Source organism: Theropithecus gelada, chromosome 18 (assembly GCF_003255815.1).
Source record: "Theropithecus gelada isolate Dixy chromosome 18, Tgel_1.0, whole genome shotgun sequence".
Lineage (NCBI taxonomy): Eukaryota > Metazoa > Chordata > Mammalia > Primates > Cercopithecidae > Theropithecus > Theropithecus gelada.
Genome location: NC_037686.1, coordinates 125,636 through 153,445, shown reverse-complemented (window position 1 = coordinate 153,445; position 27,810 = coordinate 125,636). Strand labels below are relative to the sequence as shown.

General features: G+C 42.9%; 2 protein-coding genes and 1 pseudogene across 5 annotated transcripts in view; 2 read left to right on the top strand and 1 right to left on the bottom strand.

The window, feature by feature from the left end:
* FAM210A (family with sequence similarity 210 member A) overlaps positions 1-26,078 on the bottom strand; it is a 64,903-nt gene extending 38,825 nt beyond the window's left edge. The window contains exons 1-2 of one of the 2 annotated variants that reach the window (XM_025365538.1): positions 25,828-26,023; positions 19,561-19,688 (exon numbers count right to left, since the gene is read on the bottom strand). The gene's annotated coding sequence lies outside the window, so the exon portion shown is untranslated. Of the gene's footprint in view, positions 1-19,560; positions 19,689-25,827 lie in introns of both variants that reach the window. The other variant, XM_025365539.1, reaches the window with a different exon arrangement.
* On the top strand, positions 791-1,459 carry LOC112611584 (annotated as a pseudogene). The gene has a single exon (XR_003116695.1). The product of XR_003116695.1 is annotated as a fatty acid-binding protein 5 pseudogene (transcript).
* Positions 26,079-26,150: 72 nt separating the features above from the next.
* The window catches only part of RNMT (RNA guanine-7 methyltransferase), a 42,867-nt gene continuing 41,207 nt past the window's right edge, over positions 26,151-27,810 (top strand). For both annotated transcript variants that reach the window (XM_025365473.1, XM_025365472.1), the window contains exon 1: positions 26,151-26,220. The gene's annotated coding sequence lies outside the window, so the exon portion shown is untranslated. The remainder of the gene's footprint in view (positions 26,221-27,810) is intronic.

Sequence of the window (27,810 nt, the reverse complement as noted above, 5' to 3'; positions counted from 1 at the left end):
CATTCTGTCATAAAGACAGCTAACTTAAAACAGAGCACGGGCTTGAAACCCCGTAAGCCCACTGCTCAAGACGTCCCAGCAAGCGGGTCAGTAACAGACTTTGCTGTGGGTCCCTCTCACACACACAAAAAACCTGTATGAGGTCTCCATTTTTACGTCCTTGGGAGCCTGATGTTGTGACCACGTGGCTATACTTTCTCTTGGTCTCTGCCTTCCAGGGAACAGGAATTTTAAGGTTCATGTCATAGGTAGCTCTAAAAATCATCCTGAGTAGTTAAAAGCCTTTGCAAGCTCAAAATTAATTACTCTAGACTCCTCCTGGAAAGCGCAGTGGAGGCTGCCCAGTGCTGCAGCTCAGCAGCTAAGGTTGTCGCCTTTCATGGTGGTGATCTGAGTCCAATTCCTGGCTTAGGGAATGAGTTCTTTCTTGTTTGATATCTGCATAACCGTTACCATTTGCTGATTCTTCCCCTCCAGGAACCGTCTAATTCTCCTTTCTCAGAGCACCTGTGAGGCTGCTTTTAATAAAGTTTAAATGCCAACAATATCAGCCATTTAGCCTGGCTAAAATTGGGTAACAGGAAATTTAAAAGGACTTTTAAAAAAAAGAGTGCTGTGGTTAAAACTCAGCTTAATTACAAGCAGATATTCAAGCTCTAACAGCATGGGACCCCTTGGGAAAAACAGGAGGCACCAGAGACCCCATTTTGGGAAAAACTTCTATTTTCCTTATGAAATCTCAGGAATTGGAAGTGGATAGATTCCTTTCAAAATCTAAGGCTCTACACAGCACGCTGCCACGCCGACGCCGACCCCATTCTGTACGTCAGCCCGCCCGCGCCCACCATGGCCACAGTTCAGCAGCTGGAAGGAAGATGGCGCCTGGTGGATAGCAAAGGCTTTGATGAATACATGAAGGAGCTAGGAGTGGGAATAGCTTTGCGAAAAATGGGCGCAATGGCCAAGCCAGACTGTATCATCACTTGTGATGGCAAAAACCTCACCATAAAAACTGAGAGCACTTTGAAAACAACACAGTTTTCTTGTACCCTGGGAGAGAAATTTGAAGAAACCACAGCTGATGGCAGAAAAACTCAGACTGTCTGCAGCTTTACAGATGGTGCATTGGTTCAGCATCAGGAGTGGGATGGGAAGGAAAGCACAATAACAAGAAAATTGAAAGATGGGAAATTAGTGGTGGACTGTGTCATGAACAATGTCACCTGTACTCGGATCTATGAAAACGTAGAATAAAAATTCCATCATCACTTTGGACAGGAATTAACTAAGAGAATGACCAGGCTCAGTTCAATGAGCAAATCTCCATACGTTTTTTTTTTTTTTTTTCATTACTGTGTTCAATTATCTTTATCACAAACATTTTACGTGTAGCTGTTTCAAAGTGTGTTGGATTAATTAGGATCATCCCTTGGTTAATAAAGAAATGTGTTTGTGCTAACAAAAAAAAAAAAAAATCTAAGGCTCTGTACTGTTTTGCATTGTAGTATCTAACATTTTTTACTTTTGGGGATATCAGCAATTGCTTCACATTATGAAAGAGGTTTGGTATGTAATAATTAGGTAGGAAATATACTTTTAGGGATGTCTGGTGCCAGCTATGGGGAAATACTGAGCTCTGCACGTTTGGATCAGAGAAGCATGCTCTTGGCAACCTAGGAAGTATGGAGATGTCCCCAACCCCACTGAAAAATAAGACTCCTGTAGGGGATGGGCTAACTACAAATTAGGCTTATTGGTTTTGGGTTGCCCAACAATTAAATGCACAGTAAAAGCATTGCACTGTCTTTTCCAATAGGATCTCCCTCTTTTGGGGGACCCATAAAAATGGGACCCTTAATTTTGGTGATCTCTTTTTGCCTTCCAGCTGTGCCTGCTTATTAGGCACTAGAAACTGCATGTTTCCCTAGCCAGTTCTTCCAAAGACTCCACCCTAAAGCCAGTAATCCAATTAAGAAACTTAGAAACTAGGAAATAAAAAAATCTTACAACTACTTAATTTTCTTCCATCTGTGTAGTTATATATGTGTTGTGTGTATAGTGTTTATGTAAAAAAGCTCTAATTAATTGCCTTAAAGAAAAACAAGCACTTAAACATTTTGAAAGAAAAATAAAAACTGTAGTATCTTTTAGTTTACATAACTTTAGTGATCTTTGGGAAATAAAAACAGCTTGGAAGGTTATTTGTAAAATAAAAACATTTGGTCTAAATTGTGCAGGTCAGATATTAGGTTTGCTAAATGCTTTAAGGTCATAAACTACTTGCCTTTTAAAAAAAGAGATTTTATATAAGAAACAATTTTGTACGGTAAATTCTTTTCCCAAAGTAAAATAACTAGTTGTTTAAAAAGAGGGATGTTTAGGACAAGTCAAAGTCCAAGCATACCATAGATGGTCTAAGTCATGAAAGAAATTTATGCACCAAAAACAAAAGATGCTAAGAGTTACCATAATAACGTGTAATTAAAACTCCTAAAAAAAAAGTTTTACATGCAAGGCGTGTGAGGAAAGTGAATTGTGTTTTTGATAAAAGATTGTAAGGCATGGGAGTATAACTTTTTGCCTAGAGGGTGAAGAGGTTTTTTAATTAGATAACACAAAATTAAAGGTTTAAGTTGTGTAAGGTTTATAAAAACTAATCTTGTAAAAAGAAATTGTTTGTGAACATATTGACTAAACTTAAAGGGGTGTGATTCAGCATTCCATAAATTAAACCTTGAAATAAAAGCACAATAGGGTTTTCGTAAAGCGCTGATCTACTCTTTCACAAAAATTGCAAAGGGTTATATAAGGTTTACAAAAATCTCACCTCATGGTCAAACTGGTTAAGCATAATACAAAGTGTTTTAACCTTTAACGTATTTGATAGGCTTCTGAAAATCAACTTTCAGCTTCAGAAATTGTCTTTTCTAACTTTGGGATACTACATAGGGCCCCTGAAGCATCCGAGAGAGGTAAGCACAGGATTATTTGACATGTTAAGTTACATGTGAAGAATTGTCAAATAAAAAATTATGTTTAACCTTCTTCAAGTTATATTTTAGTGAATGTTAATACATGTTCCAAAATTGTGTAAGATTTCTAAAATTAACATGTCTGTGTATATGCTATCCATAATTACAGTTATTATGTCGTTTTAGACCATGGAAATAACCACATTTCCTTGTCAACTGTGTCTTCATAACTATTTAAAGTCATTTCCACAGTTAATTGCTTAATGCTAATGCAGTTTCTAAAAACTTCATAAGCACATAAAAGCCTAGAATATGGTGTCTTTTAAAAGACTCATGAAAGGATGGAAACGACCTAAAAAGCACTCTTGAATACAGGTTTCTAGTAACCTTAGAATCATATCATTTAAACCGGGTAAGAATTCCTGGAACTTTAATAAAAAGACTGACTAAAAGACTGACTGGTTCATAAAACTGCTAACCCAAGTAGACAGAAATTAATTGAATACCAAGAAAATCCTTTGCCAGATTTTCACGTTAAATCAGCTGGTACCGAAATTGTTTAAATACACAATTTAAATGAATTCCATAGTCTAAGTCAAACTGCCTATGATTACCCATCAGTTATCAGTGCTATGCACCTAATTTGGAAAAACAACTGGCATTCAAGAGGACTTAAGTCTAAAGTTAATCAAGCACGGACACATGGAGAACCAGGATGGCCACCTTGTCCTTCCTGAGTCCTTACAGCTTTTGTTACTAAAAGTTATGCTTCCCATGACTCATCATGGAAAAGATAAAATACAATTTGAATTAAATATATTGGTGTGGTACCTTATACATTACTAAAATAATTTTTTTTTCTTTTTAAGACAGAGTCTCACTCTGTCGCCCAGGCTGGAGTGCAGTAGCACGATCTTGGCTCACTGCAACCTCTGCCTTCTGGGTTCAAGCGATTCTCCTGCCTCAGCCTCCTGAGTGGCTGGGACCACAGGTGTGTGCCACCACATCTGGCTAATTTTTGTATTTTTAGTAGAGACAGGGTTTCACCATGTTAGCCAGGATGGTCTTGAACTCCTGACCTCAGGTGATCCTCCCACCTCAGCTTCTCAAAGTGCTGGGATTACAGGCGTGAGCCACTGTGCCCGGCCTGCTAAAATAGTTTCATAACCAATGTTTAGTTTGTCAAACCCACATGCCTGAGAAGACAATCAAAGCTTCAGGTATATTTGGCTACCTGATGGGTCATTTAAACATTTGTAGAGGGATTTCATTCAATTGTCATTTTCCATGCATGTTTTCTGGTTGTATAAAAGTTTTCCCATGCAAGAGGACTGACGTTATAACACTAAGTTATTATGCCACACTGTAATTTTATGGTTCACTGAAGAAAATCAACCCCTTCATGATCTAGAACCCGAAGACTGAATATTCTGAGAACATCACAGAAAGATTGTCCTTGCTATCCACACTGCAGCAAAACTTCAGGACTTGTATTTCGGCTTCATCATCTCACAATAGAGAAGGGTCCCTCCACAATCTTGTTGGAAACCTCAAGGTAAAGCTAACCAGGGAAATTTCTCCCCAGAAAAAGATGGCATCCTTGATGTAAACAGCTTTTCCCAAGATCACAGAACAAGAGTTCTACTACCACGAGACTCTTACCTTTAAACACCTTTCCCCTGCTTATGCCTCTATGAACAACAGACATGAAAACACAGGGGTCTGCTGCGTGCACTTACGGGGGACACTTTTATTTGAAAATGACTTTGCAGCCAGCAGAATGGCTAGCCTTGTGCCTTCACAGATAAAACCTGAAGGCCCAATGTGGTAAGAAACTTTAATGGTGCATATGTTGCCTCATAATCAGTCAGAAACAGAACATTGATTCACTCCTCTCAACCCACACAGGTTACAGAGAACATTGCCAGGAGGCCTTCACTCTTCTAGAAGGGCATTGTGTGTTAGGTCCTTTTTCCACGGTTTGGAATAAAAGAGGGAATGATTTAAAATGTATCCCTCATGATAGGCTTTATAGCAGTTTCTACTGTAAAGGCTATCGTTGCACAACAGACTTTAAATTATCTTGTGAAAGTTATGCTAAATAATAGAATTGGCTAAACAGGAAAGTATCTGTGCAGCTGCTGGCACTTGTGGCCTATGAAGAAATACATCAAATGTAGATTATAAAAATTCAGTTGTAGGCGATTAACTTAGTTAAGTGAGTAGTCTCTTCATTTAGCTTATTCTTTGATCTATGTGATTTTAGGTGCCTTGGTTTACTGGGACCCTGGGTAAGAAGCACACTCCCAACTCTTGGTGTTATCCTCCCAACAGTCATGAAAACAGTCTCCCTGGTGTGCTGTGTTCTCTCAAAGGTTTTAAATGTCTGCACGCAGCCACCTCTAAAATGTCACATGGTCTCTCTTCAACTGGGACGACAAGAGCTAAAAGAAATGTGCAGCCATGAGGACACCATAGCCTATAAATGACACGCTGAAACTGAAAACCCAAAACAATGGTAACTGAGAGCGGCACTAAGGCCCTCAGTTTTGGTCACACTCTCACCTAAGTGAGAACCAGAACAGAAGGGGGAATTTTTTAAATTATGGGAGGCCATTGTTTTGGACTAAGATCATGCACGAGGCCCCAACAGACTAAATCAAACAAAGTGGGGCCGCTCCTGTTAACAACTTACAACTACTTAATTTTCATAGTTGATGTAAGAAAATTAAGTAGTTTAGTTTGACATAATCAAACTAAAACTTTAAGGAAACACAGATCCTAGACCAGAACAGACCAGGTTTTGTTTTTCTCCTATAAACGGGACATTCCAGTATAAGGAGGTACCCTCTACTCAGTCCTTGTTCCTGCCTTTTCAAAACTCACTGTTCTACTGTTTCCCAGTCGTTTTCAAAACCAAATAAGTATACTTATGATGGTAATAGTGACATCAAGGACTAACGTTTTGGTCAATCTCTCAAAATTGAAAAAATGACCAACAGAGGGGAACTGTTAAAGCAAAGTAAACACGGCCTGAGAAAGAGTCTGTACTTCCACATCTGAGTCCTTGCAGACAAACTGGAACCTAGTTTAAAAGGCAGACAAGACTGAAAACCTAACACAGGAGTATACAGCTGAGTCTTGGCCAATCCCAGTGGCCACACTTCAACCACTCATAGACTGCTAAGTGCTCAAACTGTGTTCAAATAAAGCAAACGCCAACCTGTAACCAATCCAGCTGTTTCTATGTCTCACTTCCGATTTCTGTACATCATTTCCCCTTTTTTTTGGTCTATAAATCTTGTTCCACCACGTGGCTGCACAGGAGTCTCTCTGAATCTGCTGGGATTCTGGGGGCTGCCCAATTTGCAAATAGTTCATTGCTCAAACTCCTTTACATTTAATTCAGCTGAAGTTTTTCTTTTAACAAGGTTTTCTTTTATCTTCTCATTTGGCTGCCCTACAATTACTAAGTCTTTCTCTGCTGCTGTTCCCATTGTTTCTGAATATTGGTTGTTGCCTTGCAATGGGCAATAGAACCTGGTGGTCCTTTAACACTGGGTTTGATTAATTTGCTAAGAAGGATTTACTGGATTATAAAAAATATTGCTGTAGGATACAGATGAACAGCCAGATGCAGATGCAGAGGGTAAGGTATTAGGGAGGTGTCTGGATGTCCACGCCCTCTCTGGGTGTGCCACCCTTTCGGCAACTCCATGTGCTTAGCAACATAGAAGTTTATCAAGTCTGTTGTTCAAGAGTTTTTGTAGAGATTAATCTCCAGCCCTAGCCTTTCCTGGAGGATGGTGGGTGAGTCTCAAAGTTCCACCACTCTAATCCTCTGTATTTCTAGGGAGTCGCCCCATTCTGAAGCTACAGAGGCCCTACTCTAAGTTAGCTCATTAGCATAGCCTAAGGGGATCATTATTAATACAAGGTACTCCTATCAGGAAATTTCCAAGGGTTTTAGGAGCTCTGAGGCAAGTATGGGGGAAAAAGACCAAATATATTTCATATTATACTATACCTAGCTTCTTCAGCATTTCATTTCACTGGTCATGCCCTTGGCCTTGAAATCATCTGATACTGCTCCACAACTGAGATTCTGAACACTACACTATCTCACTCTCAGCTTCCAGCCTCCATTCCCTTTTCTCCAGAGCCTAGTACCAGCGCCTTGCCCAACCCTGTCCTTTCCCTAGCTCAAATCTAACAGCTTCTCCTGGTTTCACGCTGAAATCTTTAATCAGCCTAGATTCTACAGCACATTACTTGAATTACTACCTTGCCCTTCAACAAAATCCAACCTTCAGCCAGTCCTATTATCTGTTTCTTCCACAACCACATCTCACTAATCACTGCTAACAAAAACAACAGAGTAAAATAATGCCAGCATACATTGATAGTACATCAGCACATCTCAGACAGGCTCTATCTGCTCTGTGACAGTCCATGACAATTTCTGATCAGATTCCTCTCACATTCCTCTCAGAAACTATTCCATACCTTTCCAAATCTCTTCAAGCCTCGAACGTAAGCTGACCATATATACGGCATCTAAGTCAGATCATGACTCTCCTCTTTTTAAAAGTTTCCCATTTTTCTTTGAGTAAGAGCCAAAGTCCTTAAACTGTCAGACCAGGTCCTGAGTAATCCGTACCCTCTCCACACGCCCCTATCCATGACGGCATCGCTCTCGGTGTTCTTGCTCGTTCTGCTCCAGCCACCCTGGGCTTCCAGCTCTGCCACAGGCTGAAAAGTGCCTGCTTTAAGACGTTTTGCAGTTCCCTCTCCTTGGAACACGTCGTTCTCCAGATACCTACATGGCCAACTCCTTCACCTCCTACAAGTCTTTGTTCAGTCGCCACCTGCTCTGTAAAGCCTACCTTGACCATCTTATTCAAAACTATAGCACCACTCCTTTCTGGCCCCAGTATCCCAATCTTCCTTACCTTGCTCTCTTGGTTTCATTTTTCCTACACCACTTATCTTCTAACTTCTTATGTCATTTACTTATTTATTATGTTTGTTACTTATGGTCACCCAAGAGTAGAGTTTTTTCCCTGCATCCCAGGTGCCTAAAACTAAGGCTTGCTGGCACACAGGAGGCACTCAATAAATGTTTGTTGAGGGAATAATTAGATGAAACTATTCCCTCCTCCCCTTGAAAGTGAACCCAAGTTATCGACCCCATTTTCCTAGTATTTTTCTACTGCTATTCTCTTTCCTGTCCCTTCAACTGCTCACTCCATCAGAAGTGCCTGTGCAAAGATTCTGTCAGTGAGACATCTAGCATGGCTGACTCCATCGTGCTGCCAGCCTCACTTGCTGGCTGTCTTCGCTTGTTCCTGGGTACAGAGCAAGCTAACCAGGGGAGGAATTTAGTTGACAGTTTAACTTTGAAGCCAAGATAATATCCCTCCCTAAAACTGATGCCCTCCTCGTTTGGGGACTGAAATTGCCTTTGTAAAACTAATGAAACGCCACAAGATTAGGATTATGGGAGGGGCCTAAATTCTGATTAAATGTAGGCATAGTTTCCTTTCTCCTTTTTTTTTTGAGACAAGGTCTCACTCTGTTGCCCAGGCTGGCGTACAATGGTGCGATCTTAGCTCACTGCAACCTCCACCTCCCAGGTTCAAGCAACTCTCCTGCCTCGGCCTCTCGAGTAGCTGAGACTACAGGTGTGCGCCACCGTGCCCAGTTAATTTTTGTATTTTTTGTAGAGACAGGGTTTCACCATGTTGCCCAGGCTGGTCTTGAACTCCTGAGCTCAGATGATCTACTCACCTCAGCCTCCCAGAGTGCTGGGATCACAGGCGTGAGCCACCACGCCCGGCCTAAATGTGGGCATAATTTCCATAATCCCTTATTGTTCAGGAGTCATGGGGCCAGAGGTCACCAGATGTGTGATTTCCCTAATGGTTTCTGTGGATAGCATCACTATTGTAAAACTTAAGATTGGTCTTCTTAAATAGTTTTTATACTCACCCCACCTGGACTTGTGACTCATGGCTCAACCAGTCCTACTGCCCCCATCCAGAGACAGGCTGGGCACCCAAAGACCGTTTTCCACATCCTACGATTTCATCCTCAACGCAATCAGCAGCACCCATCCCCTAGTCCTCTGCCCACCAAACAATCCTTGAAAAACCCTAACCTCTGAGCCTTCAGGGAGACTGACTGGAGTAATAACTGTCTCCTGTATGGCCAGCTCCACATTAATAAAATTCCTTGTGTGCTCCAATAGCAAAGTCTCAGGGAACTGGTTTTGTCTGTGCAGCGGGCAGAAAGAACTCATTGGACAATTACACCACTGGCCTCTTTCCTTCACTGCTGTATAGACACGCCATCAAGAAAGCAGGTCTTGCCGGGCGCGGTGGCTCACGCCTGTAATCCCAGCACTTTGGGAGGCCGAGACAGGCGGATCACGAGGTCAGGAGATCGAGACCATCCTGGCTAACACGGTGAAACCCCGTCTCTACTAAAAAATACAAAAAAATAGCCGGGCGAGGGGGCGGGCGCCTGTAGCCCCAGCTACTCAGGAGGCTGAGGCAGGAGAATGGCGAAAACCCGGGAGGCGCAGCTTGCAGTGAGCTGAGATCCGGCCACTGCACTCCAGCCCAGGCGGCAGAGCGAGACTCCGTCCCAAAAAAAAAAAAAGCAGGTCTTTATGTGATGTGTGCCCAATTTCTCTTCTTCCTGTTACCAGCTAAGTGTCTTAAAACAACAGCCTTGGCCTGGCACGGAGGCTCACACCTGCAATCCCAGCACTTTGGGAGGCCAAGGTGGGCAGATCACCTGAGGCCAGGAGTTCGAGACCAGTCCGCCAACATGGTGAAACCCTGTCTCTAGTAAAAATACAAAAATTAGCCAGGCATGGTGATGGGTGCCTGTAACCCCAGCTTCTTGGGAGGCTGAGGCAGGAGAATCCCTTGAACCCAGGAGGGGGAGGTTGCAGTGAGCCAGGATTGTGCCACTGCACTCCAGCCTAGGCAACAGAGAGGCTCTGTCTCAAAACAAACAAACAAAAACAAAAACAAAAACAACCACAAACCCCAAAAACCAAAGAAAAAAACAAAACAAAAAAACCAGCCTCCTTTTTTCACTACCTCCCATACCAAAATGCTAGTAAAACCAGCAATGAGCCTCTATTGATACCTCTCAGGCCTTTCGTTCTGTTACACATAATTAACCCTCACTACTTGCGTCCCACCTGTTCAAAGTTTTTCCGACTTCCCTTTCTGTAGCTCCAGCTCCTTTCTTCTGGTTTTCTTATCATGGAGCTGCCTTCCTGGTCGTGGGAATAGGCTCCTTTCTCTCTGAAATCTGAAAGCAGGCTCTATACATTTTATCTGGGCAATAACTTTTATATCCATTAGGTGATGAACCCCCAATTTATGCTTCCTGTCCAGATCTTTTTCTGACTCTCAGCATCCACCTTAAAACTAGAATAGGACTTAGCCACCTGGATTGCTCAACATCTTTTGTATCCGGGTAACAAAAGATCCTACTGGTACTCAACGACTACCTCTTCCTCCCACTCCCCAAATATGTGCCTCCTTTGGAGCCCAAGTTGTCCAAGACAAAAAGCTCTATCAAAGTCAGCCGAGGATCTTCCTATTCCCTTGTACTCAGCAATTTATCAAGTCTCCTAAGATCGGTACTGTGGAGAATACTGAGCAAACTAGAGAAGCAGTGTAAGAATAAAGAGAAATGGCCACGAAGATGAAAATGACAAAGAAAAGTTCACAGATACACAGATTCAAAAGAGATCTTAGGTTCCTAAAACTGTTATTAGAAAAATAATGGTGAAAAGACCAGAGACTGCAAAATCAACAGGTTCAACATGTTTAAGGCAAATTAAATTCCTTACATGAACTTGTTTAAATTATAAGAAAAAACATACTATTAGGACACAGGAAAAACACCTTGTCTTCACAGACCTGACTATCATGCTGGCCTTAGACTTTTCAACTTTATTACGAACCAGAAAACAGCAGAGCAATTAATTGCAGAATTTAAAGAGACAAGCATGTGACCTAAAAATTGTAAGAAATTTCAATTTAGCAGTCATGTTAAAGACATTTTCAAATATTTAAAAGCTGCCAAATCCTACACACACTATATGATCTGAATATTTGTGTCCCTCCACGTGGGAAGTCCTAACCTCCAAGTTTTATGGCATTGGGAGGTAGGGCTTTCGGGGCAGGTAATTAGGTCATGAGGGCAGAGCGCTCCTGAATGAGAATAGCGGCCTTATAGAAGAGACTGAAGAGAGCTCATGGACCCTCCATCACCTCCAGGTTACGGTGAAAAGAGGGCTGTCTGTGAGCCAGCAAGTGGGCCCGCACCAAACCCCTTTATCTGCCAGTACCTTGCTCTTAGACTTTCCTGCCTCCAGAACCATGAAAAATAAATTTCCACTGTTTCTGAGCCACTCAGTTTACAGTATTTTGCTACAGCAGCCTGAACGGACTCAGACACCACATATCCTTCCGGAGAAAATTATTTCCATTGATAGAAGGACTCAAAACTAAGTACTTCAAGACATGGAAGCTGCTATATACAAAGGCTGATAGCGGTGAGCGAACCTGAGAAAGGACTGATAGTGCTTGTGGACCTGGAACAGGCAGGTCACCTACTGGGGTAGCTCATTTGCCGCCCGGCTTTCCTCCAGCCCAGCTCTATCTTTCGTTGCTACAAACCCCAGAGATGTTAACAGCTAAGATGCTCAGCTCCTGAAGGGATGACTTCGTGATACTCTTGTCTTTACTTACAAGTTTGAACTATATACCTGTAAGAAAGCCTCTTTCCTTACAGCACAACTTTTTTTTACCAATAAAAATTTAACTTTTTTGATGTTAAAACCATTACCTTGTCCTTAAAGCATAAATTAACTTTCGCTGTTCTTGCCTGATATGAGTCTAGAATGTATGTTTGTATGTTGATACATAAATTCAACATAACTTACAATTTCCATACCTGAGACGTTATGTTCTGCCACTATCATCCTTTATGGCCTTTTGTCCAAGTTAGCATGATGTATTCCTTCTATTCTTAGTCCCCGTCTTCCTTACTACTGATTGAAACCCTCTCAACCTTCGGAGTACTTCTTAAACTAGTAAAACTCACAACGAGACTTAAATCGCCCCATGTGTACATACGTACAAGTAATCCTCAATAAATGTAAACATGTTAATTAACAAAAATCTATTTGCCGTTTCTGAAGGTAACGCCTGGTGAGTGAGCACAGACCATTAAACCATGTCTGAGGACAGAGGATGCAGTTCCACCTCTTTCCTGTCATCACAGGGAAATGACAAGGATTTCTCTACAGTCATTCCATCTCGTACTACTTCCGTGATTAGTAGCAGGGAAGTACTTCACTACAAAACACACACACACACACACGTTTAGAGACAGGGTCTTGCTCTGTCACTTAGGCTGTAGTGCAGTGGCATGATCATAGCTCATCAAAACCTCTAACTCCTGACTCAAGCGATCCTCCTGCCTCTGCCTCTCAGGTAGCACACCACAGCACTGGGCCTGAAATATTTACTAAGCATCTCTCAGTTGTTCAACATTACTCCAGGAAATTTAACTCTTAGTTTTCTCAACTAAATTATAACTCCTCTAGGGGTACAAACCAGGGGATTTTCTTCTATATCTTCAGAGTACCTAAAATCTACCAACATAAAACAGTTACAAAAGAACTTAACGGTGCAGCTCTTCACTGACCCCTACCAAAGGGTGGACAATACACAGAACTGTAACCCTTTAGGCACCTAGAACAAATTAGTATAATAGATGTTTTCACTGTCTTTAAGTAGTTTACAATCTAGTTGGAAAACGGTAATTAAATATTCCAAGATAGGAGACCTGTCAGACATGAGTTACAAGTTTATAAAACATTCTATGTATTAGGGGAAAAAGAAAAGGCTAACTGAACTGCAGTGGTCAGCTGAAGGCTGCAGGATACCTTTGAAAGCCCAACTTCAGAGCACTGGAAAAGAAGATGGAAAGTCATTCTAGGTAAAGTGGAAATGGTACTCGGAAAGGCACGTAGTGTCAATATGTAAACATGGGCCTTTTCAGGGTAATGAGAAATGAGGCTGGAATTCTAGAGGATTTTTTAATTCCTAAGGAGTAACTAAAGTTTTGAGCAAGAGAGTGATATGATAAAAGCAGGTTAATATACAGCAAGAAGGATAAAGTGAACTCAGTTGCTTCTGAAACTATATTTTACTTTGTAGAGAAATCTGCTCAAAACAATTATCTGGCTGTTCAGTCTTCTTTGACCTTGGATTTTGTTCACAGGAGCCAGCTGAGAACTAAACTGCATGAACTTATTTTAGATCCTAGATTACTGCTTTCTGTATTACATGTAATCTTGCATTCTTTACCATTACCTTATGCATACACCATTACAGAGTCACCAAAAATATGAGTCTGAACAGCTGGATAAGAAATAATTCATTATCTTGGGGGATATAACATCCCATTATTGATTTGGTCATTCTCTTACTCTTAGAAGCTTAGATTGTCCCCAGTTTTAATGCACTATAAATAGGATCCTCATACATAACATTTTTGTCCATATTTTAAGTTCTTCAAGAAATTCCTACGAGTAGTATTACTAGGTTATTGAAGATATAATATATTGGTTACTGGAGATAGAGATATATATATATACACACACACACACACACGTACACATCTCCAATAACCTAGTCATATAATGTATAGATATAATCTCATATATAAATATTTATTTACTGTTTTAGAGACAGGGTCTTGCTATTTTGCCCAAGCTGGAGTACAGTGGCTATTCACAGGGATCCCCATTACTGATGAGATGAAAGTTTTGACCTGCTCAGTTTCTAGACTGGGCTAGTTCACCTCTCTTTAGGCACTCTGGTGGTCCTCTGCTCCAGGGAGGTCACCGTATTGATACCGAACTTCATGCAGACACCTGCTATCAGCACTGCACACTACAGCCCAGAACTCCTGGGCTCAAGTGATCCTCCCGCGTCCCCACTAGCTGAGACTACAGGGGGACATAACTATTTTTGAGGTACTTAATATAACAATGCTTTAGCCCTAATTCTGGTTTGATAGATACAGCCTCAGAATAGTGGAGACAGGATTATATCAAACGTATCTGTGATTGCACTAATACATATTCGACTATATTCCCTGAAAAGTTTAGCATACTCTACTAGAATGACAAACGGGGCAGTCACTTTCACTCCACTGTGAGAATCATTATCATGGGTATGTGGCCACCACGTAAAGTTGTTCACATTACAACATTTTCCATATTCTGAACTTCGAGGTATCATCAAAGTTGCACAGAGTTATTACATAACAAAAAATAATTTGTACTTTCTTAATGGAAAAAAAGAGTATTTTTAAAAACAGCTCTGATATTTTTAAGTCCTAAGTAGTATCAAACATTATATTCAATCACCTCAATATGAATGAATTCCTATTTCCCATTTTGGCTAAATTTTAGATCCTATAATCCCCAACATAAGATGAAAACCTAGTAAAGTAGGCACTATCCTTGTTTCCACGGCGGCTCAACGCTTACACAAAAACTTTACCTGAAACAGTTTAGAGCAGCTCTGTTCAACAGATCTTTCTGAAATGATGAAAATGTTCTGTATCTGTGCTGTTCAGTAAGGTAGCCACCACACACAGGTGCCTACCCAACCCCTGAAATATAACTAGTGTCACTTAAGTACTAATTTTTCTATTTTAATTAAGGTACAATAGTAACAAGTGGCTGATGGCTACTGTATTAGAAAACATGCCTTCATAGTATACAGAAAGACTTCCACTTTAAGATGTTCTATAGTTACAAAAAAGAACAACAGATAAAACAGTGTTAACTAAATTACTGGTTAGATGAGATAATGGAAAGTGTTGACTGCCTACTAAGCATCTACTCCCCTCTTCCCTCTTCAGAGGCCCTGTTCTGCTCAGGTGGCTGTCTACCTGCGTCCCCAGCTCCAATGATGGATCCCGATCAAAAGGATAGGGCTCATAGCATTGTGTGGCTGGCTGACTCTTACTGGTCCAGAGGTGGGCATGTGACTTAGGAGAATCTAAGGATTTTGAGAACTTATATTCCATGGTTTGGGGACCTAATTCTCTCTCCCAAACTGACGGACAAAGAAACATATGGATTCTGGGGGTTCTAGCAGCCACTCTGTAACCTTAAAGAAACTGACATGGTTTGGCTCTGTGTCCCCACTCAAATCTCATCTCAAATTGTAATCCCAACGTGCTGAGCGACAGACCCGGTGGCAGTGATTGGATCGGGGGCGCGATTTCCCCCTTGCTGATCTCAGGATAGGGAGTTCTGAGATCGGATGGTTTTAAAAATGGTCCTCTCCCCGGTGCCGTCTCCCTGCCTCCTGCTGCCTTGTGAAGAAGGTTCCTGCTTCCCCTTTGCCTTCCACCATGACTGTAAGTTTCCCGAGGCCTCTCCAGCCATGCCCAGCTGTGAGTCAATTACACCTCTTTTGTTTATAAATTACCAGCCTCAGGTAGTATTTTTATGGCAGTGTGAGAATGGACTAACACAGGGAGTCAGCCTAAGGACAAAGCGGACATGGACAAAGCAGAGCCGAAGCTCTGAACTAAGGCACTGGAGTGCTCTGCTTGTGGACTTCCTGTTACTACGTCCCTCTTTATTGCGAACGCCAACTTGAACCCAGTTTCTGTTACTTGAGGCGGGGGTGGACAGACAGCATCCAACACTCTAAGGCTCTCTAGAACGCAGGAAATACCATCTGCCCTTTCTCACATTATGTTAATCCCCCCAAGCAATGCTTACGGCATGGAGTCTTTCAGACTTGAACTGATAAAGGATCCTTTTGAAGTAGAGATTAGTGCCACCTGTTACCTACATTCAGGTCTAAGTTTTGTTTGTTTGTTTTTTAGAGACAGACTGTCACTCTGTTGCCCAGGCTAGTCTCAAACTCCTGGGCTCAAGTGATCCTCCCACCCCAGCCTCCCAAAGTGCTGGGATTACAGGTGTGACCCACTGCACCCAGCCCAAGTCTAAGTTTTGAACCTCACCACTGCACTGCTAACTGTAAAGCAGGGTTTGTAGAATTATTTGAATTCTAAAGCACTTTGGACTTATGTTGGTCAGCTGCGTGACACTGTGAAAAGAAAGGAAAAACTGAATGTTTAGAAATCTACTATCAAAAGTCTGCCAAAAAAATAAAGCACAGAGAGGTGAAGAAGAAGATACATTTTGAATTACGGATTGGAGAGCAAAAAGCACACTCCAGTGAGTCCTTTGGTAACATGAAAGTTACTAATCAGCATGAAAACTGCAAGGGCCCAATGCGCCGGAATGTCAGGTTTAAAAAGCTGTCTCATAGGCTCAAGAAAAGGCTTGTGGTACAGCAGACCACATGGTAGAAAAGACGGAAAGGACCCCATCTTCGCAGACTGGAGAGACAGTCTTCTGCTGGCCTCAAGGAAACAAAGTGCCATATGCTGAACTGGCTATGGACAGGGTCGCATACAGGGAACAGCCCTAGTCCCTGAGGGAGGACACCAGTCAACAGGAAGAAGATAGCACCCTCACTCATGCAGGGAGAAGATAGCACCCTCACTCATGCAGGCACAAATGATGAACTCTGCCTACAACCTGAATGAGTTTGCAAACAGGTTCTTCCACAGTTGAACCTCCAGATGAGAATGCAGCCTGCTTGACACTTCGAGATGCTCAGCAGCAAACCAGCTAAGATGTGCCCATACTCCTGACCCAGAGAAACTGTGAGACAATAAACCTGTGTTGTTTTAAGCTGCCAAATTTGGGGGTAATTTGTTACACAGCAATAGAAAACACAAGCCTTCTCTCCTAAACCTTCCCAACCATTGCATGAGTAAGGATTATTTTCATCTTCTCAAAGTCTTTGTTAGGGGGACTACAAAAATGGCAGGCCATACAGACCCTGAGTACAACTGTATAAAAGCAGCAACCTTAGGTTTAGTCACAGTTGTCTACATTAGAACTACAGGAAGACTTGGAAGGAAACTAAGAGGCCCCCTAGTACCATTCTTTATGTTTACAGATAAGGAATGCAAGGACATGTAATAGTTCATAACTTGTTCCTGATCACATAGCTGATTAAAGGCAAAAAAAAAAAAAGAAAAAGAAAAAAAGAAAATAGAACTGCTAATCTAGTGAATTTCCCACATCTTCACAAATTGCTCATATGTATAAATTGTGTCTTTTCCCTGAAAATAAAGGATTGAGAGCCAAACTATAAATTTCATTTCTATCTCCTACATGAAAATCAGTTGTAACACAAATTTATTGTTACTAATTAACTAAAACATGCTTAGCAATAGGAATTCACTTGATAAATAAGGTCTATGCTTGCTAAACCAAAAAAAGACATATGAGAAGTTATACATATATTTTACACGAAGTAAGTTGCAATAAAACCTGTTTCAGCTTGGCTTTGGTGAAAAATACCAGCATCCTTCTCTGTGGGGTTAACTAGTTTTGTCAGTGTTTACTGTATCAAGCATATTTCAGAAAATGTGATTTGATCATCAGAGTACCAGAAGCCATGTTGCAATAAAGAGCTCTTGTATTCTGGGTCCAACTTTAAAATATGTGTTTTTAAAAACTCGCATTTACAGTGATGAAGATGGCAAGAAAAGTGAAGTAAAAACTTGCATTTAGAACTTGACATAAGTCTGCTTTATTTTATAACGTGTGCCACACAAATAAAATTTTTCTGAACATTATATATGACATTCATTTGGCAAACACTACATTGCAGGCCCATCACTGTTTATCTAATTCCTCTAATTTTAAGAAATGACTCAAATTACAATGCAGCTTACTAAGCAGCCCAAACTGTAACAGGAATTGCAGTATTTCAAATAGCAAGGAAGAGTTACTCTAATCCATGCTTACGTTAAAAATCAAGGACTCCAAATAAAACACCATGTTTAATTCAATTTATCAAGTCCAAGAAGTCACCAAGGCAATGTAAAAGAAGTAACAATGGGGAAGCCCTAATTTTTTTTTTTTTTTTTTTTTTTTTTTTTTGAGGCGGAGTCTCGCTCTGTCGCCCAGGCTGGAGTGCAGTGGCCAGATCTCAGCTCACTGCAAGCTCCGCCTCCCGGGTTCACGCCATTCTCCTGCCTCAGCCTCCCGAGTAGCTGGGACTACAGGCGCCCGCCACCTTGCCCGGCTAGTTTTTTGTATTTTTTTTTTTAGTAGAGACGGGGTTTCACCGTGTTAGCCAGGGTGGTCTTGATCTCCTGACCTCGTGATCCGCCCGTCTCGGCCTCCCAAAGTGCTGGGATTACAGGCTTGAGCCACCGCGCCCGGCCTGGAAGCCCTAATTTTTAAGTCTGCCTTGAAAACAATTTTTGCTTATCAATGAGACTTTCTAATAGGACTCATCTTGCCATCGGCATCCACAAAATCTGAACCACCTACCTCCCACTTCTCCACGAGGATCCCTTCCTAATGTCTGATGCCTCTTCCCTCACCTCCATTCTTTGCCCACTGCTGCATATGCTTAAAGCCCAGCTACCCTTTCACCCACAGAAGTTGGAGACCACTGCCACCCTGGTTAATTCTCACAAGTAATAAACTCAGAACCTGAAAGCACATAATGCCTACAAGACTATTCACTATTTCAAACTTCTGCTCTGCTTTACATGAATTCAAAAAAAAAAAAAAACACTCTATTTTTTTCTGCTGTACCAAGGCAAAGAAATTCTACAATCACATTTAAAGACATGGACTAATGACTTCACAACATCGCAGTAGCAGTTTCAGTTGTGTTCAGAGAAGCTAAAAATTAACAGGTTCTGTGCTAAGCACTGTATCATCTCATTTCTTCTGTAAAATCGCTCCATGAGGACATTAAAACACAAAGTTTGGTCACTTACTCAAGGACGACATACTTAGCAAATATAACACAACCAGGATTTGAACACATGCCATCTGCTTGTGCTCTTAACTGCTGAAACATTCTAGTCATTTTTCTAGCCAGGTTGCGTAACTTGGTGGCCCATGGTTAAGCGTGGAGTTTCTACGAAGCCCAGTAACAAGCCCAAAAGCTGTTTCTTAAAGGAGCGGTTACCTGCAAAGGATGGAAAGGCTTTGCTCCAAAATCCCAGGATCTACACTGTAATTATCTCCTACAGGGCCTGCCAAAGGTTCCAAACAGCATTTCAGTCTGCCACTGACATTTCAAGCACCATAAGATCTGCTGGGTCATATGGCCTGAGAGGCAGAGCAGTTTGCACAGCAGCCTGTACCTGTGGCAGAGGCGCCTTTTGTTCTGGGATCCACTCAAAACTAGTAGCATTTTGGGTCACTCAGTAAACAACCTGAAGTAGCACACCCAAATGAGGAATTTGTCACCTCCAAAATCCAAAGAGGCCCACCAGACCTTGCTTCTGTCTTTTTGTTATAGGTGGGAACACACCCTACACACCAGTGGACCCCTAGAAATTTCACTCAAGTAGAAGGACCCTGAACATCTGTTGGATTTATTTCCCGCCCTCTGACATGCAAATGTCTTACCAGTAAGTCAACAGTAGTTGTTCCTTCTTGCCCACCAGGTCCAATCAGCACAACACCATCAATGTGATGGGCCAGGATGATGTCTTGTGGAAAGGAAGGGCAATCAGGGTCTCTGTTTGCTACAGCTGCTGTAATAGAGAACCACAAACTGAGGAGCTTACACAACAGAAATGTATGTCTCCATCTATGGGGTTAGAAGTCCAAGATTAAGGTGTCAAAAGCATTGGTTCCTTCAAAGGGAGTGAGGAAGCATCTGCTTCATGCCTCCCCCCCTGCTCCTGATGGTTTGCTGAAAATGTGTGACATTTCTTGGTGTTCCTCTACTTCAGTTTCACATGGCATTCTCCCTGTGTGAATGTCTGTGTTCAAATTCCTCCTGTTTACAAGGACACCAGTTGTATTGGATTAGGGGCCCAGCCTACTTCAGTATGACCTCATCTTATCTAATCACATTTTTAACTACCCTATTCCCAAATAAGGTCATACCCTGAAGTAATGAGGGCTAGGAATCCAATATACAAATTTTTAGAAGACACAATTCAACTCGTAACAAGATCTCTGCGGTCTAAGTTATGATACAGTGTTGGAAAGTTGATATTTCCGAGGGAGGACAGTGAAGGTGTATTTCTGGCTTTGTCAGTTGAAAGAAAACTGCTTTTAGTGATCTTTACTAACAGACAGTAAGACAAAGCATTTAGCAGATCAGTAACTGCACGCCAGCTACTAGGGGATAGGTTCTCAAGTAAAGAAATGAAACATGGAACAGCAGCTGCAATTAGTCACCACTCAGTTAAGTTTATGATAATCCACTGTCATTTTCCAAGATCAATCTGTTTTCTGCACAGGCCAAATAGGAGGGTTGAATGCGAATATGTCAGGAATCATCACCTGTATCCTTAAGTGCACCAATCTCTGCAGTTCCTCCGGGAATGAGGTATTGCTTTCGGCTTCCTACCCCTCCAGGAAGAGGCAGCTCTAGCGGCTTTTATTTGGCCTTTCTTACCACAATAGCCCTCACTCCACAGGTCGGGGAACCAGTGTGGGGATTCTGCCAGTTGCTGAGTATGTCTATACCAGTTACGCATCCTGGAACGAATATGCGGACTCACTGTGAGGAGGACCTGGATTAAACCTCTACTGACCACCTAACCTCAACAAGCCCCTAGTCTGAACGGTGGGCCAAAATGACACTTTGAGATTGCTGGAATTAGTGTCAGTTCAGGGTTAAGTGTTCACTAATCCATGAGAAGTCTATTTCCTCTTCTCCAATGCACACTTACCCTGATAAGCCATAGGCCCCTTCGGGAAACGCTGAGAAAAAAATTAACGGTATAAATTCTTGGCAGCACAATGGGGTCCGTCCTCAAAAGGATCCAGCCTCCCCTCATTCAAGGGGTTCTTGGTCTGTAAAATGACTCAAATCTGGGAATTGATTGAGGGACCATGACTCTTTCTTTGGTAATTAAAGTAAGGCTTCCATTCACTTGACCTAGAACTCTTCTGCTTACACAGATTAAGTCAGAATTCAGTAGACTGCCCATCGAGTTCTCTTCTAGGGACACCATGACCACCTACCCAACGCCACAGGACTCCCAAGTCAGGCTGTTCAGATTGCTGCTTTGACTCCGCTGTCCCCCATGATGGCAACACACCCACTTAGTCTTTGGTGATCACATGGCCCCACCACCCGGGATCCAACCATCCCTGCTGCAGACATGGCCCCACCATCCGGGATCCAACCATCCCTGCTGCCGTTAAGGACCTGCAGTCAGTGGCAGCAGCTTTCACTGCAATCTCTGACTGGCAGAGAAGAGCAACCCCAGAGCTCTTCACAGGTGCCTCAGGAGAACCAGCAACGTCTTACAAGGTAACTATCTCAAGGGACATCATTACACGTTCTTCAGGCAAAGCAGAGTTAATCTCCTCAAACAGAGGTGGAAGAATTGCTTCTATTGGCAAAAAAGAGTGAGTAAAATTTAGAAGTTTAACATCCCCAACTTCATCAGGATTTTCCCATATGGCCCTATTCCAAATGTGAGGATCCCATTCCTTCCCAATCAATGCCTTCATTTTAACAGCAGACCAAGGTGAAGAAGGGAATTCAGTTAGCACTGTAATTCAGCCACCTACAGGATGAGACTCTGGGTTTGGTTTTCACCAACCCCAGCTCTGCAGCTACAAGAGATATGGGTTTCTTCAGGGCAGACACAGAAACTTTTCGGGTCACTTATGTGGAGCTTCAATCGGGAATTTGAAGCCTTAAGCTTGCCCTTTTCTTTTCTTTCTTTCTCTCTTTTTTTTTTTTTGAGACAGTCTCACTCTGTTACTCAGGGTTGGAGTGCAGTGGTGCAATCTCGGCTCACTGCAACCTCCACCTCCTGGGTTCAAGCGATTCTCCTGCCTCAGCCTCCCCAGTAGCTGGGATAATCCTTCTCTTTTCTCACTTTACCCAGCACAGTTAAAAGCAACCAGCCTATCTTACTATACTCATTAATTTGATTAAAATGTTCTAAGGTATCAAATACCTGATCATTCTGAATCTTGTCTATAAGCACGAGTGGGAGCATCCAAGTGTGATCTTGTGCATATCTCTTGCCACATCACACCATGGACTACCAGCGCCCTCTTTTCCACTGGGAATACTCATTATTGCCTTTAAATCTGATCAGTCAAGAAGACCAGTTCCGGAAACACTATCATCAATTCAGAAAACTCATCCTTAAGATTCTGCTTACTAGAAGCACTCTCAGCACCCAAATTTGAATCAGTCAGGGCTCTCCAGAGATACAGAACTGATAGGAAAAAATACATAGATGTAGATAAAAACATAAATATCTTCATCTATATATAGACAAATATAGAGAGATTGGTATTTTAAGGAACTGGCTCACACAATTGTAGGGGCTAGAAACTTCAAAATGTGTAGGGTAATCTACAGACAGGAAACTCAGGCAGGAATTGATGCTGTAGTCTTGAGGAAAATACTGTCCTCTTCAGGACACCTGTTTTGGCTTTTTTGGCCTTCAGTTGATTGCATGAGGTCCACCCACATTATTTAAGGTAATATCCTTTAGTTTAGGTCAGCTGATCATAGATGTTAACCACGTCTTCGGAATACCATCATAGCATGAACCAAGTTAGTATCTGATTAAATAACTAGGTATTATAGCCTAGCTAAGCTGACATAATAAAACTAATCATCACACACAGTATTACTCAACAAAATCTTATTTCCAACTGAAGGAAAAACCTTTTAAATAATAATATTTTATTTGCTCCAGCAAGGCCACGAAATTTTAGTAAGAGCACTTTTCTGAGTGGAACAGAGGAAACAAAGCTGCCACGAACCACCTCTCTTCACAGAACACTATCTTAGGAAACTGTAACATCGTATCTACATTTTTAAAACAATCTCTATGTTTCAAAAATATGATCTCCAACTCTACAACAGAAATCACACTTTAAAATTATACCTCAGACAGAAGCGCTCTCACTTTCTTACAAATGGGTTGAAATAAATCCTACACGTCCTTTCCTTGTCTTGGTGGAGCTCACATTCCAGCAAGACAACATCCTTATCTAACTATGTTCTCTCTGGACATAATAACCCAGGCATTAAGAAGTATCAAAACACTTTCTGAAAATCTATTCGCTAGGCAACTTCCAGTTCTGAGTATGACCTTCTAGCCAGCACGTTTCATTATTAGCAGAATCTGGTCAATCAGCCAGACTGCCTGGGTCCAAATCCTGATCCCACTACTTACAAGCTGCATGATCTTGGCCAAGTTACTTAACCCTCATCTGTAAAACACTCATAATTATACCACTGGGTTCAGTTAGAATTAAACGAGTGCAAATGAATAAAGCACTAAGCTCAAGTATTAGCTATTATTATTTTAATGTCCAGAAAACCAGAGATTACTCAGGTACTCAAGTATTAGCTGTTATTATTTTTTTATTACTAAAAAAATTTACTAAATTTTTTTACAATTTAAAATTTTAAAAGGTACTCAAGTATTAGCTATTATTATTTTAATGTCCAGAAAACCAGCGATTACTCAGGGAAAAATAACACTAATGGTAATTTTAAAATCATTTTTATCTGGCTCATTTACTTCTTACATTAACTGCTTTCAAGAATCCTTCCTCTCTATTCTCAAATGAATTTACATAACTTCTAGTTAAGTTTTATAAAAACTACAAAATGTAATCTCTATATATCCCACCATCGTGGAGTTTTCATAAACACATAGTTAAGGGGCTTTTGATCAAATAAAATTTTTTTGTTTTGATTTTTGAGACAGACAGTCTCGCTCTGTCGCCCAGGCTGGAGTGCAATGGTGCAATCTCGGCTCACTGCAACCTTCGCCTCCCAGGTTTAAGTGATTCTCCTGCCTCAGCCTCCTGAGTAGCTGAGATTACAGGTAGGTGCCATCACGCCCCGCTAATTTTTGTATTTTTAGTAGAGACGGGGTTTCACCATGTTGGCCAGGCTGGTCTTGAACGTGATCCGCTCACCTCGGTCTCCCAAAGAGATGGGATTACAGGAGTAAACCGCCGTGCCTGGTGTTTAAAAACATTAAAACATGCTTTTAAAAGTCTAAATTACACTCATTTTCTGTAAATTACAACAGCAATTATCTCAAGAAACTTAAGCATCAGGACCAGGGAATGTAATTGCCTGGTTCTAATGCTTGGATATTGTCAGGCCTCTGAGCCCAAGCCAAGCCATCGCATCCCCTGTGACTTGCACGTATATATGGGCCCAGATGGCCTCAAGTCACTGAAGAATCACAAAAGAAGTACAAATGCCCTGTCTCGCCTTAACCGATGACATTCCACCACAAAAGAAGTGAAAACGGCCGGTCCTTGCCTTAAGCGATGATATTAACTTGTGAAATTCCTTTTCATGGCTCATCCTGGCTCAAAAAGCTCCCGCACCGAGCACCTTGTGACCCCCACTCCCGCCTGCCAGAGAACAACCCCCCTTTGACTGTAATTTTCCTTTACTTACCCAAATCCTATAAAACGGCCCCACCCTTATCTCCCTTCACTTTTCGGACTCAGCCTGCCTGCACCCAGGTGATTAAAAAACTTTATTGCTCACACAAAGCCTGTCTGGTGGTCTCTTCACACGGACGCGCATGACAGATATGCCTATAATGTATTCGAGCTTTAAGACCTTCACCTTTGCAATTGTCAGTATTCACGAAATGAAATTCTCAACTTAGCTCATTTCATATAATATCCAAGCAGTCATCTGAAATTGATGGTTCAGCCCTATTTGTGAAAAACAGGCCTCATTCTCGGTTCAAAGTTTGTAAGGGGTCAACAACCTCAGATGCCCACAATTTACAAGTGATTAGACTGGAAACTACAACGCTGCAAATGCTGCCTTCCCCAAAGCCAGGTCCACTCATTCATATATCTGTGCCTACTGACAAGAAGGCAGGCTGGTAAAGCACATTTTCAAAGCTGTTTTAAAGGGATCAATTTGGTAAAGAGTAATTCAAGACGGATTGTAAAGCTGCTCAGTTTTACACCCTTGGAAGGTGGGGACTTGACGCACGATGTTAACAGGTACACGCATCAATAATCCACAGGTAGTTTTGACCCTGATCTCAGGTTGAAAGTCCTCAACTATGGAGCTTTCGAGTTTCAGCACAGTAGGCGCTTTCACTCCCCAGTAGAAATCTGGGGTGATGGCCAAAAAAAGTGTGTTGTCTCCCCCAAACCACACCATGCCAAGTTCAGCCAACGCAGAGTAATGCACCCTTACGTATTCGTCAAGAAGAGGTATAGGCGGTCCCTTTTCTCAAAACCTAACAGGTGAGAATGGCCTCTTGCGGCTTCCCAAATACGGCGGTAAGGACCAATCTGCCAGTTCCTAACAAGAAATTGCTAATTTTTAAAACCACTCCGACCGCGGGCGCTTCCAGACCCCTCCTCAACCGGCTTCCGAGGAAGAGAAGAGAAGACGGTCAAGGGTTACAGCAGAGCAGGCAGAAAAACAGTCCCAACGCAAGATCTGCCAGGACACTGGCTCAACCCGGAAGGGCGGGGGAGCCTCTCTGGGCCGGGGGCGGTGGGGTCTGCGGGTGTGGACGACCCCAGTCTGGCGGTCATACACTGCCGCAGCCCGAGGAGCGGCGCCCGCAGAGCAGTTGCCGGGTTCGCGCCGCGAGTCAGCTCCCGGACACACGCCCAGGGTTGAAGGTGCCCTCTAGACCCCTCCCGCTGCCCCCAGAGGCCTGGGGCCCAGGCTACCTCTTAGGACGCGGGGGCCGCCGCTTCCCGCCGCGCGGGCTGGACCACAGCTCCTCGAACGCCACGGCAGTGTTACTCAGCAGAGCACCCCGACCGAGCGCGGGTCCGGGTGCCAGAACCCGCGGGACTCAGCCGGACGCCAGCCCCCTACCGCCTCCGGCCCGCCAGCCGCGCCCACTACCAACGTGCTCGCGACCGCCCGTGCCCTCTCAGCGAAGCCTCCGCATGCCGCGCGCGGCACGTCGGGACTCGTAGTTCCGGCGCGGAGGACTTGCGTCGCGGCACGCTCCCCTGAGCGGCGCCACGTGACCCGGCACCTCCGGAAGTGACGTGACCAGACACGCGTGGCGCGGGCCGCCGTTTCCGCAAACAGAATCGCGTTTGGGGGTGCTGGTGAGTGTGACGGCTGGAACTCCGGCCCTTCCTTTCTTTGTGTGTATTCCTCGGCTGCCGTGGAGCGGTGGAAGTGGCGCTCCCGCTCCTGACATGGGCTCACTTGGGTTAGCCCTGTGCTTCACTGGCCGCGGCGTGCGTCTGTCGCCTTGTGTCCGCCGTCCCAAGCAAAATGGGAAGTGCTTGGGGTGGGCGGGCGCTGTTGCTCCTCCAGACTGAGCGAGCCCGGGTGGGAGAAGCAGCCCGAGAGCGGCTCCAGCTCGCGCCCCAGGGCCCTGCTGGGGAGGGGCGCGGGGTCCTCAGGTCTGTCTTGAGCGGCGCCTCGGAAACCTGAACCGAGCTTGAGTAACAGGCCGCGCCAGTGACGGAGGGGAGAACTTGGCTGGAAGAGTCCGTCTCGCCTCGCTGCGTCTTCTCGGGCCCGTAGTAGAGGGTCAGGCGGCTGGCTTGGGGCTTAAGAGCTTATCCCGCGTGGGCTTTATCCCCGCGGCCCTGGCGGCCCGCTCGGTCGTACCCCGAGGAACTGAAATGACGCAGAGACTTAGCCTGCTCCGGAGGTGTGGCTGGAAAGCCGGGTGGAAACGTCCGGCTGGTTCTTTATCGCGTATCCATCTCGATGTCAGTCGACCACCTCTGGAAGGTTTCTCCTCGAGGGTTCTGAGGGACAGCTCTCTTTCCTTTGGAGTGTTTTCATTATTCCACTTTGAGTTCGGTTTGTCCCCCCCATTTGTTAAATTGGTACATAGAAGTTGCGCGTATTTGGAGGTACAGGTGATATTTTGATACATGCATACAATGTGTAATGACCAAATCAGGGCAATTGGGGTATTTGTCATCTCAAACATTGATGTTTTCTTTATGTTGGGAGCATTCCAATTTTTCTTTTAGCTATTTTGAACTACACAATAAGTTACTGTTAACTGTGTCTACCCCACCGTACTATCAGGCAGTAGATTTTATTTCTTCTGGGGTTTTTTTGTACCCATTAACCAGTTTCTCTTCTTCATCCCTGTCTTCCTGCTACCCTTCCCAGTCTGTGGTAACCGCCATTTCACTCTTTACCTCCACAGTTTTAGCTCCCACTTGAGTGACAACATGATACTGTCTTCATGTGCCTGACTTATTTCACTTAACATGATGACATCCGGGTTGATCCATGTTGTTGCAAATGACAGGATTTCATTCTTTTTAATGACTCATATTCCATTGTGTATATGTGCTACATTATCTTTATTCATCTGTTGATGGACACTTAGGTTGATTCCATATCTTGACTATTGTGAATAAACTTGAGACTGCAGATATTTCTTGGATATACTGATTTCCCTTCTTTTGGATCTATTCCCAAATTTGCAAAACTATTCGTCGGACGGGGATTAACCAGAATATAGAAGAAACTCATCTCAATAGCGCCAGTTGTATTTTTTGGTTTTTTTTTTTTTTTGAAGAACCTCCATACTTTTCCCAGTATGTAAATTAGTGGCTTGCTAATTTACATTCCCCCTAACGGTGTACAAGTGTTCCCTCTTTTCTGCATCCTCATCGGCATTTTTTTTTTTTTTTTTTTTTTTTTTTTTTTTTTTTTTTTTT